The sequence below is a fragment of the Oenanthe melanoleuca genome, unplaced genomic scaffold (assembly GCF_029582105.1).
Source record: "Oenanthe melanoleuca isolate GR-GAL-2019-014 unplaced genomic scaffold, OMel1.0 S001, whole genome shotgun sequence".
NCBI lineage: Eukaryota > Metazoa > Chordata > Aves > Passeriformes > Muscicapidae > Oenanthe > Oenanthe melanoleuca.
Window position 1 is genome coordinate 4,660,602 of NW_026612650.1, and position 15,104 is coordinate 4,675,705.

Below are 15,104 nucleotides of genomic sequence, written 5' to 3' on the forward strand. Positions count from 1 at the left end.
TATTGGGGCTGGCACCCATCTGGGACGGGGATGGGACTGTCCTGGATAAGTGCTTGGCATCACAGCATCAGGCCTGGGAAAAGTGGCTGGGAACTGGGACTGGGGCTGGGCTCTGGGGCTGGACACCACGACTGGGCACTGACACTGGGGACTGGACTGTTGGACTGGACAGCTGGGATGGGCACTGGGCACTGGAACTGGACATCAGCACTGGGGCTGGACACTGGGAATGGACACCAGAACTGGGCACTGAGGCTGGACACTAAAGCTGGATACTGGGGCTGGGCATCGGCACTGGGCACTGAACCAGGAGCATGATAAACCCCTCTCTCCCTTGGTCCCCCTGAGCCCCCCTTTGCCTACCCAAAGCTTGGCTGCATCAGATCCCAGCAGGATTTGGCATCTCCAGGGATGTCTCCCAGGGAAAGAGGGGTGGTCTGGGGGTACTGGGTGTGCTGGCTCTGGCCCCCTCCAGACCCAGATGGGAGGACACCCTGGGGGGCTGCAAGAAGCCCTGAAATGAGACTCCACCCCCTCTCGCCCAACCTCCCAGTTCATCAATCTCAAGTTGGGCACCCCCTACCCTAGACCTACACCCCCTCCAAGGGTGCTGGTCCTGGGGGTGGCACACAGCTGTCCCTGTCCCCTCCTCCAGGGGCTGTTGTGGAAAAGGCTCCTCCAGGAGAGGAAAAGTCGCAGTGGCACCACAGTTCACAGAATTAACTGTGTTGGAAAAGACCTCTGAGAGCAAAATGTCACACCTATGACCTAACAGCACCTCATCAACTAAACCATGGCACTGAGTGTCACATCCAGTCTGTTTTTATACATCTCTAGGAGTGGTGACTCTACCACCTGAGTAGCCTCTTCCAATGCCCAATCATCCTTTCAGTAAAGAATTTTTTCCTAATTTTTTCCTAGCTTAAGATTGCGTAGCCTCCTTCTGTCAGTGGTTGCCTGGGAGAAGAGAGCAGCCCCCATCTGATTACAGCCTCCTTCCAGGGAGCTGTAGAGAGTGCTGCAGTTGTGACAGACCCACTGGGTTGAGTTGTGGGGTAGGAGGGGTCCCAGTGACAATGTTGTCCCTGTAGTCCCTGCTTGGGGGTCCCAGTGACTCTGCTGTCCCTGCACAGTCCCTGTTTGGGGGTCCCAGTGACACTGCTGTCCCTGCAGGGTGCCCACCAGAGCCATTTGGGCTGTATGTGGGTGCTAGGGGGTCCCAGTGACATTCCTGTCACCACCAGAGCAGTTTTGGGGACATTCTGGTGACACTGCTGTGTCTGCAGGGTCCCTCTGAGTGCAGCAATCAGGAGAGTTCCCAGCTCACAGAGCCCCACTCACAGGGACCTTGCTGCCCACCCTGCTGCAGCCAGCACAGCTCCACGGGGCTCCCCTGCACCCCTGTTTAGAGAGCCCCAAGGGATAGCCTTTATCACAACAAGGTTTCATCCTGGCCCCACTTGTGATTGACAGCTTTCTCTGCAAGTGTAATGTTATAAGTACATATTATATCATTGGCTTTTCACAAATATTAAAATGAATGCTCTATTTATAACGTTGGAAAACTTTGCTTTATTAATATAATTTCTTTTAGTTCTGTTGTTGGCAAAATGTAAAAATAGTAGTGTAATAAATATCTATTTTTCTTGGACTGGAGCATGGCCATATAAAAAGCTTTTGTTCATGTAAGTAACTCAGAAAATGGTAAAAAGATAATCAGGAAATTCTTCACAATCTTGGATTATCCTATCTGGATGAAGAGGGGTGTTGAACACTCGAACTCCAGGGAAGGAGTTTACTGATCCCCATTATCTGGGAATGGGCCTACAAGAAGGAGCCACAAGGAGAAAAAAAAAAGAAAATAAACAAAAAGGTTGATACACCTGTTGGAGAGAGGGTGATTTTGAGTAATTCATGAAGGTCTATGAATATGCAACATGTTGATGCATGTAATGAAGTGTTTTCTGAGCTAATGTGTGCTCTTGGCTCACTGTCAAGAACCTGGCCACTATAAAATTTTGCTTTATTGTTTGCCACCTATTGTCTTTTATTAAACCTTTTAAAATTTACCTGGAAAGTGAACTGCGTTATTAAAATTGTAATAAAAACCATCCCTTGTCCCCCATGTCCACATCCATGGGATACACCCCCATGTCACCATCTATGTCTGTGACCGCTCATGCCTGATATCTCCATCCACAGCCCTATCCATATCCATATCCATATCCATATCCATATCCATATCCATATCCATATCCGTATCCGTATCCATATCCATATCCATATCCATATCCATATCCATATCCATATCCATGTCCATATCCATACCCATATCCCTATCCATATCCATGTCTATGTCCATATCCATGTCCCTGTGCCCACCATGTCCCCTCCCACCTCCTACAATGTCCCCATCAATGTCTTAGTTCAATGTCTTTATTGTTATCCAAATGTTGCGCAAAGGAATGAAGAAAAATGAAAGGAAATCAAGGCCAAAATAAAAAGATTTACCTGTTCATGTTGACTGAGTATGCATGTGCTTGGGTGGGTGGAAAGAACTGTTTTTAGAGGCCTTTCCACTTCATTGTCTCCAACATCTTGGTTTTCTGCCCCAGTCCATCATCACTATTTGGATGTGGAAGATGCCTGTGGCTCAGATAGAATTAGAATCATCAAATGGTTTAGGTTGGTAAAGACCTCCAAGATCATCCAGTATTCCTTGATGCTGCCAGATGAAATGATTCGATGCAAAAGGTCCAATTTTTTGGGGTGGAAAGTAAAATCTGCTGTCCCAAATGAATTCCTGATGTCAGTTTGCATTCCAATGGATTTTTGGCCTGCTGAGTCCAGGTGCCCATGGAGAGCCACGAAGTTGTGGACATCACCAGCCATGTGTTCCCAACATGGATCACCAGGACCATGGATCACCAAGGCTCTGCCCAACGAGGGTAACTCGGGAGCATCCAACAGGGTCCTCCAGTGGGGAGGGAGCTGGAGCAGCACATGAAGCTCTTCCCGCACGCAGGGCACTCACAGGGCTTCCCTTACCAGTGCCCCCGTTGGTGTTGGGTCACGGCAGATTTCTGGGAGAAGCTCTTCCCACACTGGGGACACTGTTAGGGCCTCTCCCTGGTGCGGATCCGCTGGTGGGTGATGAGGGTGGAGTTTTTCTTAAAGCCCTTCCCACAGTCGGGGCAGTGGAAGGGCCTCTCTTGTGTGTGAATCTGCTGATGCCTGAGCAGATGGGATCTGCTCTGAAACCTCTTCCCACGCTCAGGACACTCATAAGGCTTCTCCCCAGTGTGGATCCTTTGGTGGACAATCAGGTTACAGCTCTGGCTGAAGCTCTTCCCACATTCTGAGCACTTGTAGGGGGATTCCCTGGTGTGCATTGCCTGGTGCATGATCAGGCGAGAGCTGTCACGGAAGCCCTTCCCACATTCCCCACACACATAGGGTCGTACCCCAGTGTGGATCATCTGGTGGCGGATCAATCTGGAGTTCAGTCTGAAGCCCATCCCACATTTCCCCACACTCATAGGGCTGTTCCCCGGTGTGGATCATCTGGTGGACATTCAGGCTGTAGCTGCAGCTGAATCCCTTCCCACATTTCCCACACTCATAGGGCCGTTCCCCAGTGTGGGTCCTCTGGTGGCAGATCAGGTGGGAGCTGACACTGAATCCCTTCCCACATTCCCCACACTCGTAGGGCCGTTCCCCAGTGTGCACTGTCTGGTGCCGCATCAGGTCGGAGGCGTTTCTGAAGCCCTTCCCACATTCCGCACACTCGTAGGGCCATTCCCCAGTGTGGATCATTTGGTGCTGGATCAGTCTGGAGCTCCTGTGGAAACTCTTCCCACATTCCAAACACTGGAGGGGCTTCTTGCCATCATGAAGCTGCTCACGGACCCTCAGCTCAGAGCTCTGGCCAGATCTCTGGCTGCCTGCTAGGTCCAGGCTGGGTCTTTCTTCCTCGGATCCCCATGATCTGCGTTTGCAGCCCCTCCTTGTGCGGGATCTCTGTGGCTTTTCCTCCTTGTTGGATTCCTGCACTGTGGAGTTGCTCCAAATGGCCTCTTCCACAAGGTTCTGCTGAGGGGATTTGTCCTTCATGGTCTCCGTCATCAGCTCCTTGTCTGGGCGAGGAAGAACAAGGAGAGGATGGGATTTGCCTCCGTGCCACAGGGAAGGGCAATGTGGTCCCTCCAGTCCTCCCTGGCAGAACAGAGGGGAAAAGGGGCAGTAACTTTTTCCTCACTGTGGAGAGTTAGGGAAAAGCGTGCGGAAGATATCGGGATGTACGGTTAAGATAGGGACCCCTCTCCCCTCAGAGATCCACTGCTCCGGATCTGAGCTCACAGCCAGACATGAGCTAGGGGAAATGACCACCACTATCTAGGCTATAAAGACCCTTGTAACCCCTCAATAAACGCCATTTGCTGTCCACCACATTGGTGTCCTGGAGCTGATGGACCGAGTGACCCTGGGTTAGGGCCACCATGCTGGACCTGGATCGGGCCACCAGTCAACAAATTGGTGCCGAAACCCGGGACAAAACGTTGGGAACCGATCACCCGGATTTTGGGGTTCGCCTGACCAGGACCCGGCGACTGCACCGCTGGCGAGTGCAGTGAGGGTGACGTCCCCTGGACCAGCGAGGAGCATGGAAGCTGTCGCGAAGGTCGTAAGTGAGATCCACGCTCAGTGGAATATTGATTGTAAGCTTAAGGATTTTATTCTCGCAGTGCCGAGGTTGATTAAGCTGGGGGCCATAGAGAGCCCGGTAGAAATTCTCCATCCGGAGGTATGGGATAAATGCACCACAGCCCTGGCTGAGGACACAATGTCCTCCGGCTCAGGGAAACCTCTTAAATCATGGGGCAAAGGTATCCAGGCTTTACGGGCTGCTCGGCAGGAGCAAGAGACCTGGAAAGCCGCGCGAACTTGTTTATTAGCCACGCCGCAGCTGGGGATCGGGGTGGCTACTCAAACCGCGGACCCAGCCGGCCGCGCGGACGCGCGGTCCCCGGAGCCCCCTCGTCACCCTCCCAGTTCGGACTCACCGCCACCAGAGGCGGGGGAACGCGCGCGGGCATTGTGGCAGGGGCTAACGGAGGAGGCACAGAGTGCTGCTATAATATCAGAGCTCGCAGCAGCAGATAAAAGATCTCCGCCACCTTATGAATTTAAAAATGGCGCCGAGCCTCCTGGCGGGGGGAGGGGCGCTGACGCGGGGGGCGGGCATGCAGAGGGCTCGCTGAACAGCGCAAGCGCAGACGAGCAGGGAGGAGGGACAGCCCCCGAGCCGGAGCGTGAGACCAATCACAGAGCTCATTTTAAATCAGGTCCTTATAGCGCAAAAACCTCCACCAGCAGGAGGCGGGGAGATCCCAGGGGGAGGGAACGGTCCGGCCCCCGGGGGAAGGGGCGGGGGCGGAGCCCGAGAAAAAGGCTGAGTAGCCCGGAAACGTCCAGTCAGTCGACTTCCGGCTCTGACTCTGACCGGAGCTGGGACAGCCGGTCGGAGGGGTGGTCGGAAGAGGAACCTGACGTCGGCTGCAGCTTTCATGAGAAGGGAGCCGCAAAATATAACACCACTAGCTATAACCCTCCGGCATGGGTTAGGGGGACACCAGACACAAATCGAACCCCACTTACAGACTGGCGTAAAATAAAAATAGCATGTGCAGAGTGGGCTCCGTCTGCCAAGTTAGTATTCCCGGTCAGAGTGGGGGGTGCTGGCGGAAACCAGAGAACGTATTCCCCGGTAAACCCGAAGGATGTGCAGGCTATCGTGAAAGCGGTTGCTGACAAAGGAATCAATTCTGCCATGGTTTCCACACTTATTGATAGCATTTTTGGAGGCGATGATATGCTCCCCTTTGATATTAAACAGACTTGCAGATTAATCTTCGATGGGGCAGGGATGATCGTTTTTAAACAAGAATGGGAGGACAATTGTGCAAGGCAGCTAGCCCTAGTAACTGGGGAGAACCATCCTCTGCATGGCTCCAGCATACAGAGGCTGATGGGCAGAGACCCAGCCATGATCACCCCACAAGCACAGGCAGAGGGCCTGCGAGCCCATGAGGTCATGACTACCACCCGTGCTGCCCGAGAAGCCATCCGTACTGCCTCTAAAGCTATAGCCAGACCATCACCATGGTCCACCATAAAGCAGAGTGAGAGTGAAAGCTTCACTCAGTTTGTGGACCGTCTCCAGGCAGCATTAGACTGCTCAGCATTGCCCTCAGAAGCAAAAGGACCTGTGCTAGCAGACTGCCTGCGCCAGCAATGCAATTCAGCCACCAGAGACATTCTAAGATCACTGCCACCTGGGTCTAATATCGCAACCATGATCAGACATGTAGCAAAAGAAGAACACCTCGCTCCCATTCAAGCAGCTGTTCGCACTGCAATAACCAGCGTGATGGCATGCTTCAAGTGTGGCCAGGCAGGACACATGGCAGTAAACTGTCCCCAGTCAGGACACCCACCAGCAGCTGCTGCACCACGCCAGGGGAAAATTAGAGGACCATGCTGGGCTTGTGGAAAGAAGGGGCATCTTGCTAAGGAATGCAGATCCAAGCCTCAGGGAAACAGGAAGGGGAGGGGGAAGCCGGGCCGCACCCAGCCCTCTCCCTCCTGGAACACCAAGCGGCCCACCTACAGCAACCCTCAATGGGGCACGGGGCCTCCACGCCCATTACCCCCTCAAGAAATGACCAACTTTGTCGCCCAACAAACAGCTCAGCCGAACCCACCTGCACCTCAGGAATACCAAGAACAGCACCCTGGGGATGAGGCCCCTGGGTGGCCTTGGCCATGAAAGCATACGAGCGAGACCCATGGGTGGCCTTTGCAGTGAAGGTGGGTAGGCACCCGCTGATCGTGTGGGCAGAGTGTCGTCTCCGCAACGGCTCTGACGGCACGGCAATCTGCCTTCCCTTTTGGGTGGACACTGGATCAGACGTTACCGTCGTCCCAGATATACACTGGCCTCTACCATGGAAGCTAGAAGAAGCCCCCATGGTGAGCGGAGTTGGAGGGCAATTCCGAGCCCACAAAAGCACCCAGCCAATAGCAATACACTCTGCACCGAGAGAGGACCAGGAAGGACTATCACCCTCACGGTGTACGTCATGTCGGATTGCCCACCCTTGTTGGGGAGAGATGCCTTAGCCCTGCTGGACGTCAGGATGACAAATTTATTCTAAGGGCCACTGTCGTGTACCCATCATTGCCCATCAAACTAACTTGGAAATCAATCGATCCGGTGTATATCGAACAGTGGCCCTTGTCCAAGCCTCGAATGACTGCTCTCCTTGAGCTAGTTGGCCGTGAACTGCACAAGAATCATATAGAACCCTCCACGAGCCCATGGAACACCCCGATTTTCGTAATACCTAAACGGTCTGGTGAAGGATTTCGTCTCCTGCATGACCTGCGGGAAGTGAACAAGAAAATCCAGCCGATGGGTCCGGTACAAACCTTGCTGCCCATGAACTCGATGATACCGAGAGGACAACCCTGTGCAGTGCTCGACATCAAAGACTGCTTCTTTTCTATTCCCCTGCACGAGGATGACAAGGAGCGGTTCGCTTTTTCCATCGTCATTCCAAACAGCCAGCGGCCTAACCTACGCTTTCATTGGAAAATGCTGCCCCAAGGAATGATCAACTCCCCTACTATCTGCCAGATCACCGTGGACCGAGCGCTGGCACCAGTCCGGCAGAGCAACCCGACAGTGACCATCATGCAGTACATGGATGACGTCCTGATAGCCGCACCATCAACAAGCCAAGTGGACCAGCTGATATCAACCATCTCCAGGACCTTAAAAACAAATGGCTTCGAAATAGTGAGCGCAAAAATAAAAAAGGGACCGTGCGTAACCCTCCTAGGGGTGGGAATCACAAGCTCCTACGTAACCCCTCCCCAGATGAAAATCCGCAGAGATATCAAGACGCTCCATGATGTGCAGCAACTGGGAGGGTCCTTACAGTGGCTCCGCAACATCGTCCTAATTCCTCCTGAGGTCATGGACCCCCTGAACAACCTCTTGAAAGGAAAAAACCCATGGGAGGAGAAAACCCTGACACCAGAAGCGATAAGCTCGCTCAACTTTATCGAACACCAAGTATCAGCAAGCACACTCACCAGATGGGACTCCAGTATGCCAGTCGATCTGTATGTCCACTTTACAAAAAAGGGAGGAGTGGGAGCCTTAGCCCAAGGACCCCCCGACAAAGCCCAACCGATACTGTGGGTGGTCTTGGGGAAACCGTCGCGTGCCTTTTCCCCAGGAGTCGAATGTCTTGGCAGCCTCATCATGAAGGGCAGAAAGCTCGCCCTAAGACACCTGGGCATCGAACCTGCCAAGATTTACTTGCCCTTCCGCAAACAACTCTCTGCGCAGTCTACAACAGTATCCGAATACCTAGCTGTGGCCCTTGCAGGCTTCGGAGGAGAGATTCGCTACGCTGCAAAACCCCCTTGGACTCAGCTGCTCACCGTCGTCGACATCGATCTCCCACCAAAGATAATTGACCGACCACTGGTAGGACCGACCGTCTTCACGGACGCATCGTCGCTGACCTCCACCGCAGCGGAAGTGTGGCAGTCAGGAGAGCAATGGCAATGTGTCAAGACAACTGACACCACGCTTTCAGTCCAGCAACTCGAAGCGGCTGCCGTAGTGCTAGCGTGTGGACTGTTCCCAGAAGAACACCTTAATATTGTGACTGACTCCAAATTTGTGGCCAAGCTCTGCCTAGCCATGTCCGGACCAGGTGTATCAGTGTCCCCGGTAGCAATGATGCTAGAAGAAGCGCTCTATTCACGGAAAGGCACCATATCAGTCATCCACGTCAACAGCCACAACCCGACCAAAGGGTTCTACCAGTTTGGCAATGACAAGGCTGACGCAGCCGCAAAAGGCATATGGACGCTGAAAGAAGCTCGTCAGTTGCATGAATACCTTCACATCGGAGCAAAAGCACTCGCGAAGAAGTGCGGGATTTCGGTTGCAGATGCAAAGCAGGTAGTTGCCACGTGCCCTCACTGTCAGAAATCACCGCCGTGGTCCAGCGGCATCAACCCCAGAGGCCTCAAAGCCTCGGAAATATGGCAAACAGACTTTACCCAATGCCAGCTATTAAAGCCCCGAGTGTGGCTCGCAGTTACCGTGGATACATACAGCGGTATGATCGTGGCCATACAGCATTCCAAGACAGATTCCAAAGCCACCATCCAACATTGGCTGACAGCCATGGCATGGCTTGGAATCCCAAAACAGATCAAGACAGACAATGGCACAAATTTCACCTCGAAGACAGTCCAAGCATTCGTCTCGAAATGGAACATCACCTTGGTACATGGCATCCCGTACAACAGCACTGGACAAGCCATCGTCGAAAGGGCAAATCAGACTCTAAAAACTAAACTGGAAGTACTAGCAAAGGCAGAAGGCTTCACCAATGCCATTCCCTCAAGCGACCAGGCGCGTTTACTAGCAACAGCGCTGCTAGCGTTAAATCAATTCCCTAGGGGGGATGAGACAAACAGTCCAGCTCAGAGACACTGGGCCACTCGAGCACTAGAGAAAGGCCCACGGGTTGTAATCAGAAACGAACTAGGGGAGTGGGAACAAGGTTGGAGGCTAGTACTCACGGGGTGGGGGTACGCGGCAGTTAAAAAGGATGGGGACATTAAATGGTGTCCACTCAAATCTATCAAACCAGACCTTCAGAGTGGAGATAATGAGAATTGTGAGACTTTGTTTGCAGGACTGGATCATCGGACGCCCCCGCAACCCGTACACCCCACTACCAGAAAAGAGAGAGGGACCACCGAGCAACCCGGCATCACCTGAGAAGCTCACACCGTCAAAGTCAAAGCAGCAACGGTATCTCTGTGTTATCTTGTTCCTAGGGTTAGTGGGCGGAGGACAGGCAGACACAAAGCATTACCCTCACCAGCCATTCAGGTGGGTTCTACGCCATCTCTCAGGTGAGAGGGTCATCAAAGAAATGGTTACAGCTGACACTTCAGTTTTTCATTTCAGACTAAAGGACATTTTTCCCTCACATACGGGGTTCCCCAAATTTCAGGAGACAACACTGTTTCAGACTTATTGGTGCCCTGCTTCCAACCCAAGAAAAAGTTACTGTAATTACCCAGGGTATGGATATTGTGGATATTGGGGGTGTGAAACAATTGTAACGGGCAATAGGTGGAAACCACAACAGCCTGATAAGTTCTTGCAAGTTAAGTTTGCTCCCCACGGCTGTCTCGAACCAAAATTTGATATGGATGGGTATATACTCACGCCTCAAGGCATAAAGCAGCACACCTGCACAAACTACACAATGACAATCCTGCAACCAACCCATGATGGTTGGACCACGGGCAAAGTGTGGACAGTGTTTGTTCACGTTTCTCGCCGCATCTGGGCAAACTTACAAATTATCAGACTCCCACCTTCAATATCCCAATCAGTTGGACCCAATCCGGTTCTTGTACTGAGTGAACTCGAAAAAGAGATCACAGCTAACCACAGCTCCAGTCACAAAATACAAATGCACAAATCTACCTCCTCTCTATCCAATCTCTTAACCACACCAACCCTCTCCAATCCATTCCTCAGTGTGTTAAATGCAACCTTTATATCGTTAAATCAGTCCAACCCAAACCTCACAGAATCATGCTGGCTATGCTATGATGCACAACCCCCTTTCTACGAAGGTGTTGCTCTCGATCTCCCACTCATGTTTTCCAAGTCAGACAGTCCACGCCAGTGCAGATGGGACACCCCCCGGAAAAGCATTACCCTAAGCCAAATCACGGGCCAAGGCAAATGCTTTGGCAATGCAACCCTGGCAATGCAGATGGGCAAAGTCTGCCGGGAATTCGTCAAACTAAAAGGGGGAAAGTTCCAGTGGGTGATCCCAGCTGCATCGGGGATGTGGGTCTGTCAACAATCCGGGGTGAGCCCGTGTGTGCTCCTTGACAAATTCAATCATTCTACCGACTTCTGTGTCCAAGTTTTAATTGTCCCCAGAGTTCTGTATCGCCAGGAAGAAGAAGTGTACCGTCTGCTTGAGGAACCCGACCGGCTCCACAAGCGAGAAGTGTTAACAGGCATCACCATCGCAATGCTCCTGGGTTTAGGAGCTACCGGTGCTGCCACAGGCGTCTCGGCCCTCGCAACACAACATCAAGGCCTGGCCCAGCTGCAGGTGACAGTGGACGAGGACTTGCAAAGAATTGAGAAATCCATTTCTGCCCTGGAAAAATCCCTTTCCTCACTCTCGGAAGTCGTCCTCCAAAACAGGCGAGGACTGGACCTTCTGCTCATGCAGCGAGGAGGCCTGTGTGCCGCCTTGAAAGAAGAATGCTGCTTTTATGCAGACCACACCGGAGTCGTTAGAGACTCCATGGCCGAGCTGAAGGAACGACTGAACGAGAGAAAAATGGACAGAGAAGCTAAACAGGGCTGGTTCGAATCGTGGTTCAACCAGTCCCCATGGCTCACCACCCTGATTTCTACCCTAATCGGCCTGGTCACTATAATCCTCCTAACACTAATCTTCGGGCCTTGCATATTTAACAAATTGGTGCTATTTGTCAAAAAGCGTTTAGAAACAGTTAACATTATGCTTGTCAAACGTCGACAACTGCTTTAAAGTGTGCCTGTTACTAACACATTTACAATTTTATACTAACTTTACTAACCCACGAAAATTTTGTGATATCTACACTTTATAATTTCATATAAAATTTTACTAATCATGAGAGAGGGGGGAACTGTGGAGAGTTAGGGAAAAGCGTGCGGAAGATATCGGGATGTACGGTTAAGATAGGGACCCCTCTCCCCTCAGAGATCCACTGCTCCGGATCTGAGCTCACAGCTGGAGCTAGGGGAAATGACCACCACTATCTAGGCTATAAAGACCCTTGTAACCCCTCAATAAACGCCATTTGCTGTCCACCACATTGGTGTCCTGGAGCTGATGGACCGAGTGACCCTGGGTTAGGGCCACCGTGCCGGACCTGGATCGGGCCACCAGTCAACACCTCACCTGCCTGGCTATCCTGGGGCATCTTCCTCCCCCTCTCCCCACCAGAGCTTCAAAGCTCGGAGGGGCCGGACCCCACTCATCTCCCGGCTCCACCTCCCCTCCAGGCTGCCAGTGGTCCCCCAGCTCTGCTGTCGCCCCTCTCCCCACGCCGGGGCTCCCGCCTTTCATCCCACGCCTCTCCCGGGGATCCCAAAACCGATGTCCCGCCCCGCCGGGACCGGGTGATCGCCACGTGGCCCCTCCAAATCCCGCCAAGGAGCATTTATGGCTCAGCTTTGGATTCCTGCAAGAGCCGAAAACATCCCCTCCTCATATCAATAAAACAATACCTCTCCCAGGGACACCCAAATATATTTGGGACTCGATTCCCGAATCTGCGAGGCACAAACACCACCATCCACCCCCCAAAACACCAAAACCCAACCAACCGTGCCGGAGCTGCCGCGATAGCCCCGGGGCGAGCTTCCCTCCGCGCTCAGCCGCGGGATGCAGGAATGCGATGCTGCCGGGGCCAGCGGAGCTGCGGGCTCAGCGGGCTCGCCCCGGAACACCGCGATTCTCCGCCTGCGGCTGCTGCTCCTCTCCCTGCTCCTCCTGCTCCTGCTCCTCCCCTTCCTCTCCCCTCCTCTTCCTCCCGCTGCTCCTCAGCTCGCATCCCGCCCCCCTTTGCCACCCGCTGTGCTCCACGGCCGCCGCAGCAGCGGCTGTTGGGGAGGGGGCAGCACCCCCTGAGCCTGCAGGGGAGACAGAGAAACTGAGAATTAGGAATCGAGCCTCGAGAAATGCTTTGGCTAGAAGGGGGCTGACAGAACCGTATGTTTGCTGGAATTTACGGTGCTTACAAGAACAGGAGGCGACCAAGGCTACAGGATAAGATAAAGAGCTGGAGTGGACGAACAGGATGGAAGGACAAAGGCACCACAGGATAAGGGGGATTCTATAGATCCCTGAACCCAGGGAAACTGGAATCAAAGTCCGGAAGATGACCAAAGGGCTAAAAAGAAAATGTGCAAAATGACGAAATGAAAATTTCAACTAAGAGGAAGACTGTTTTCTATATCTCAAGGAGCAGTGTGCAGCCGCAAAGATGTGTTGAGATTATTTTAATATGAAGCGGGGACAGACAATGAATATGTATTATGTGTATTGTGAAGTCCTAGTTTCTAGAGAATAAAAAGAGAGGCACTGAAGGCGTGCGTGTTTTTGGAGGAGCTATCCCCCTCAGCGCTGAATAAATACATTCGTACTCTTACAATTTCTTTTGTGCATTATCGAGAGTTTTTCCGCGCTTCACAGGGATGGGCAGGGGGCTCGGGGCCCCCCAGTGCAGATCCGTCCGTGCCGTGCCCCTCCCCCCGAGCCCAAATTCCGCTCCCGGGGGTCGCTGGATGCGAGGGAGTGGCGCAGGTGGGGTGGGAGTGGGGAGCGCTGGGCGCTGCGGCTCTACCAGCTGTTACCAATACATATTATAGCATTGCCTTCTCCTGAATATTCAAATTCATACTGTATGTGTAGTGTTAAAGTATTTGTTAAAATATAGTTTTCTTTAAATGTAACATAGGCTAATAAAGAGTATTTGTAATAAAAACACCTACTGCTAATATACCAGTTACCAGCACCAACCGTCTCTAAAAACTAAAAGTCACAAATCAAATTAAAACTAATTAAAAAAAAAAAATTAAAACAACAACTAAAAACCACACGTTCTCTAAAAAACCAAAGTAAAAAAATAACCATATAAAACAAATCCTAAAATATAAAAAATAACTTATAAAACAGTTTGAAAATATGCAATAAGTCTATAAATATACAACAAGTAAATAAATTTTAAAAATATCTCCCAAACAACAAGTGTACTCTTAACAAAATACCAAACACCCAATCACTATAACCTTTTACTTTATTAATTGTCTCTTATTTTCTTTTATTAAACCTTTAAAATCAACACAAATTAGAATACATTTTTCACACCACTGTCTGGGGATTCACCACAGAAAAAACTGTTCAGTGCGGGCTCTGGCTGCCCTTGTGAAAGGTGCTGTGCTCTGTGGCTCCCCCAGCAGCTGCCAAGTCCCAGCCTGAGCTCTTCCCTATTTCTTTTTCTTTCTCTCCTATTTGTCTGCCTCACATTTCTTTCAATCAAATCCATGTTCAGTCAAATCCGTAGGTTGTGCTCCCATGGTCTCATTTGCACCTTCACTGGGCTCGAGGTGTCTCACCCTGCTGGGTCTCTTCCCACCACCATCGTTCTGGGATTCTGTCAGGGCCACTCTTTCCTTTTCTTCTTCCCTCTGCTGTGAGCTGGGAATGGGCTGGAAAATGTCCAGCATGTTATAAATCCATATTATAATATTGGTTTTTTTGCAAATATTAAAATGCCTTCTGTATGCATAATGTTACAGTAACTTTGCTATAAAGATACAGTTTTTATTTCTGCTTTTAACTAAACTTAGACATTGAACTGAAATAGCTGATTTAGTCATGCTTGTGGTAATTGAACCGCTGACTTGGTTGGGATAACATCCAATGGACGTGTAATGAAGACCCCTGCTACAATCAGCAGCAGGTCAGGACCAAAGTCCAGCCTGGAGTGGAAAATAAGAATGGACTAAAATCATAGCCAAGAAATGTTCACACTCTAAAAAGGCAAACCCGAGGAGGATTCATGCTGAACTGTTCTTGAAACATGTAAACTAATATGCTTTACACTGGGAGGTGTTGGCCAAGTATCCCAAGGCATATGATATATGTGATGTGATGTGATGTGATGTGATGTGATTAATATAATATAACATAACATAACATAACATAACATAACATAACATAACATAACATAACATAATATAATATAATATAATATAATATAATATAATATAATATAATATAATATAATATAATATAATATATAGAAACAACTGTTATCCCAAGGCCACAGTATTGAGAAGTTTAAAATTAAAATATGAGTTATTTTTGAATAACCAGGTACAGAAGCACACCTCATAGAAAATCAGTAACTGCACT

At 50.8% G+C, this 15,104-nt stretch overlaps 1 pseudogene; it reads right to left on the reverse strand.

The window, feature by feature from the left end:
- Positions 1-388: 388 nt before the first annotated feature.
- On the reverse strand, positions 389-12,690 carry LOC130266138 (zinc finger protein 239-like; annotated as a pseudogene).
- Positions 12,691-15,104: the final 2,414 nt, after the last annotated feature.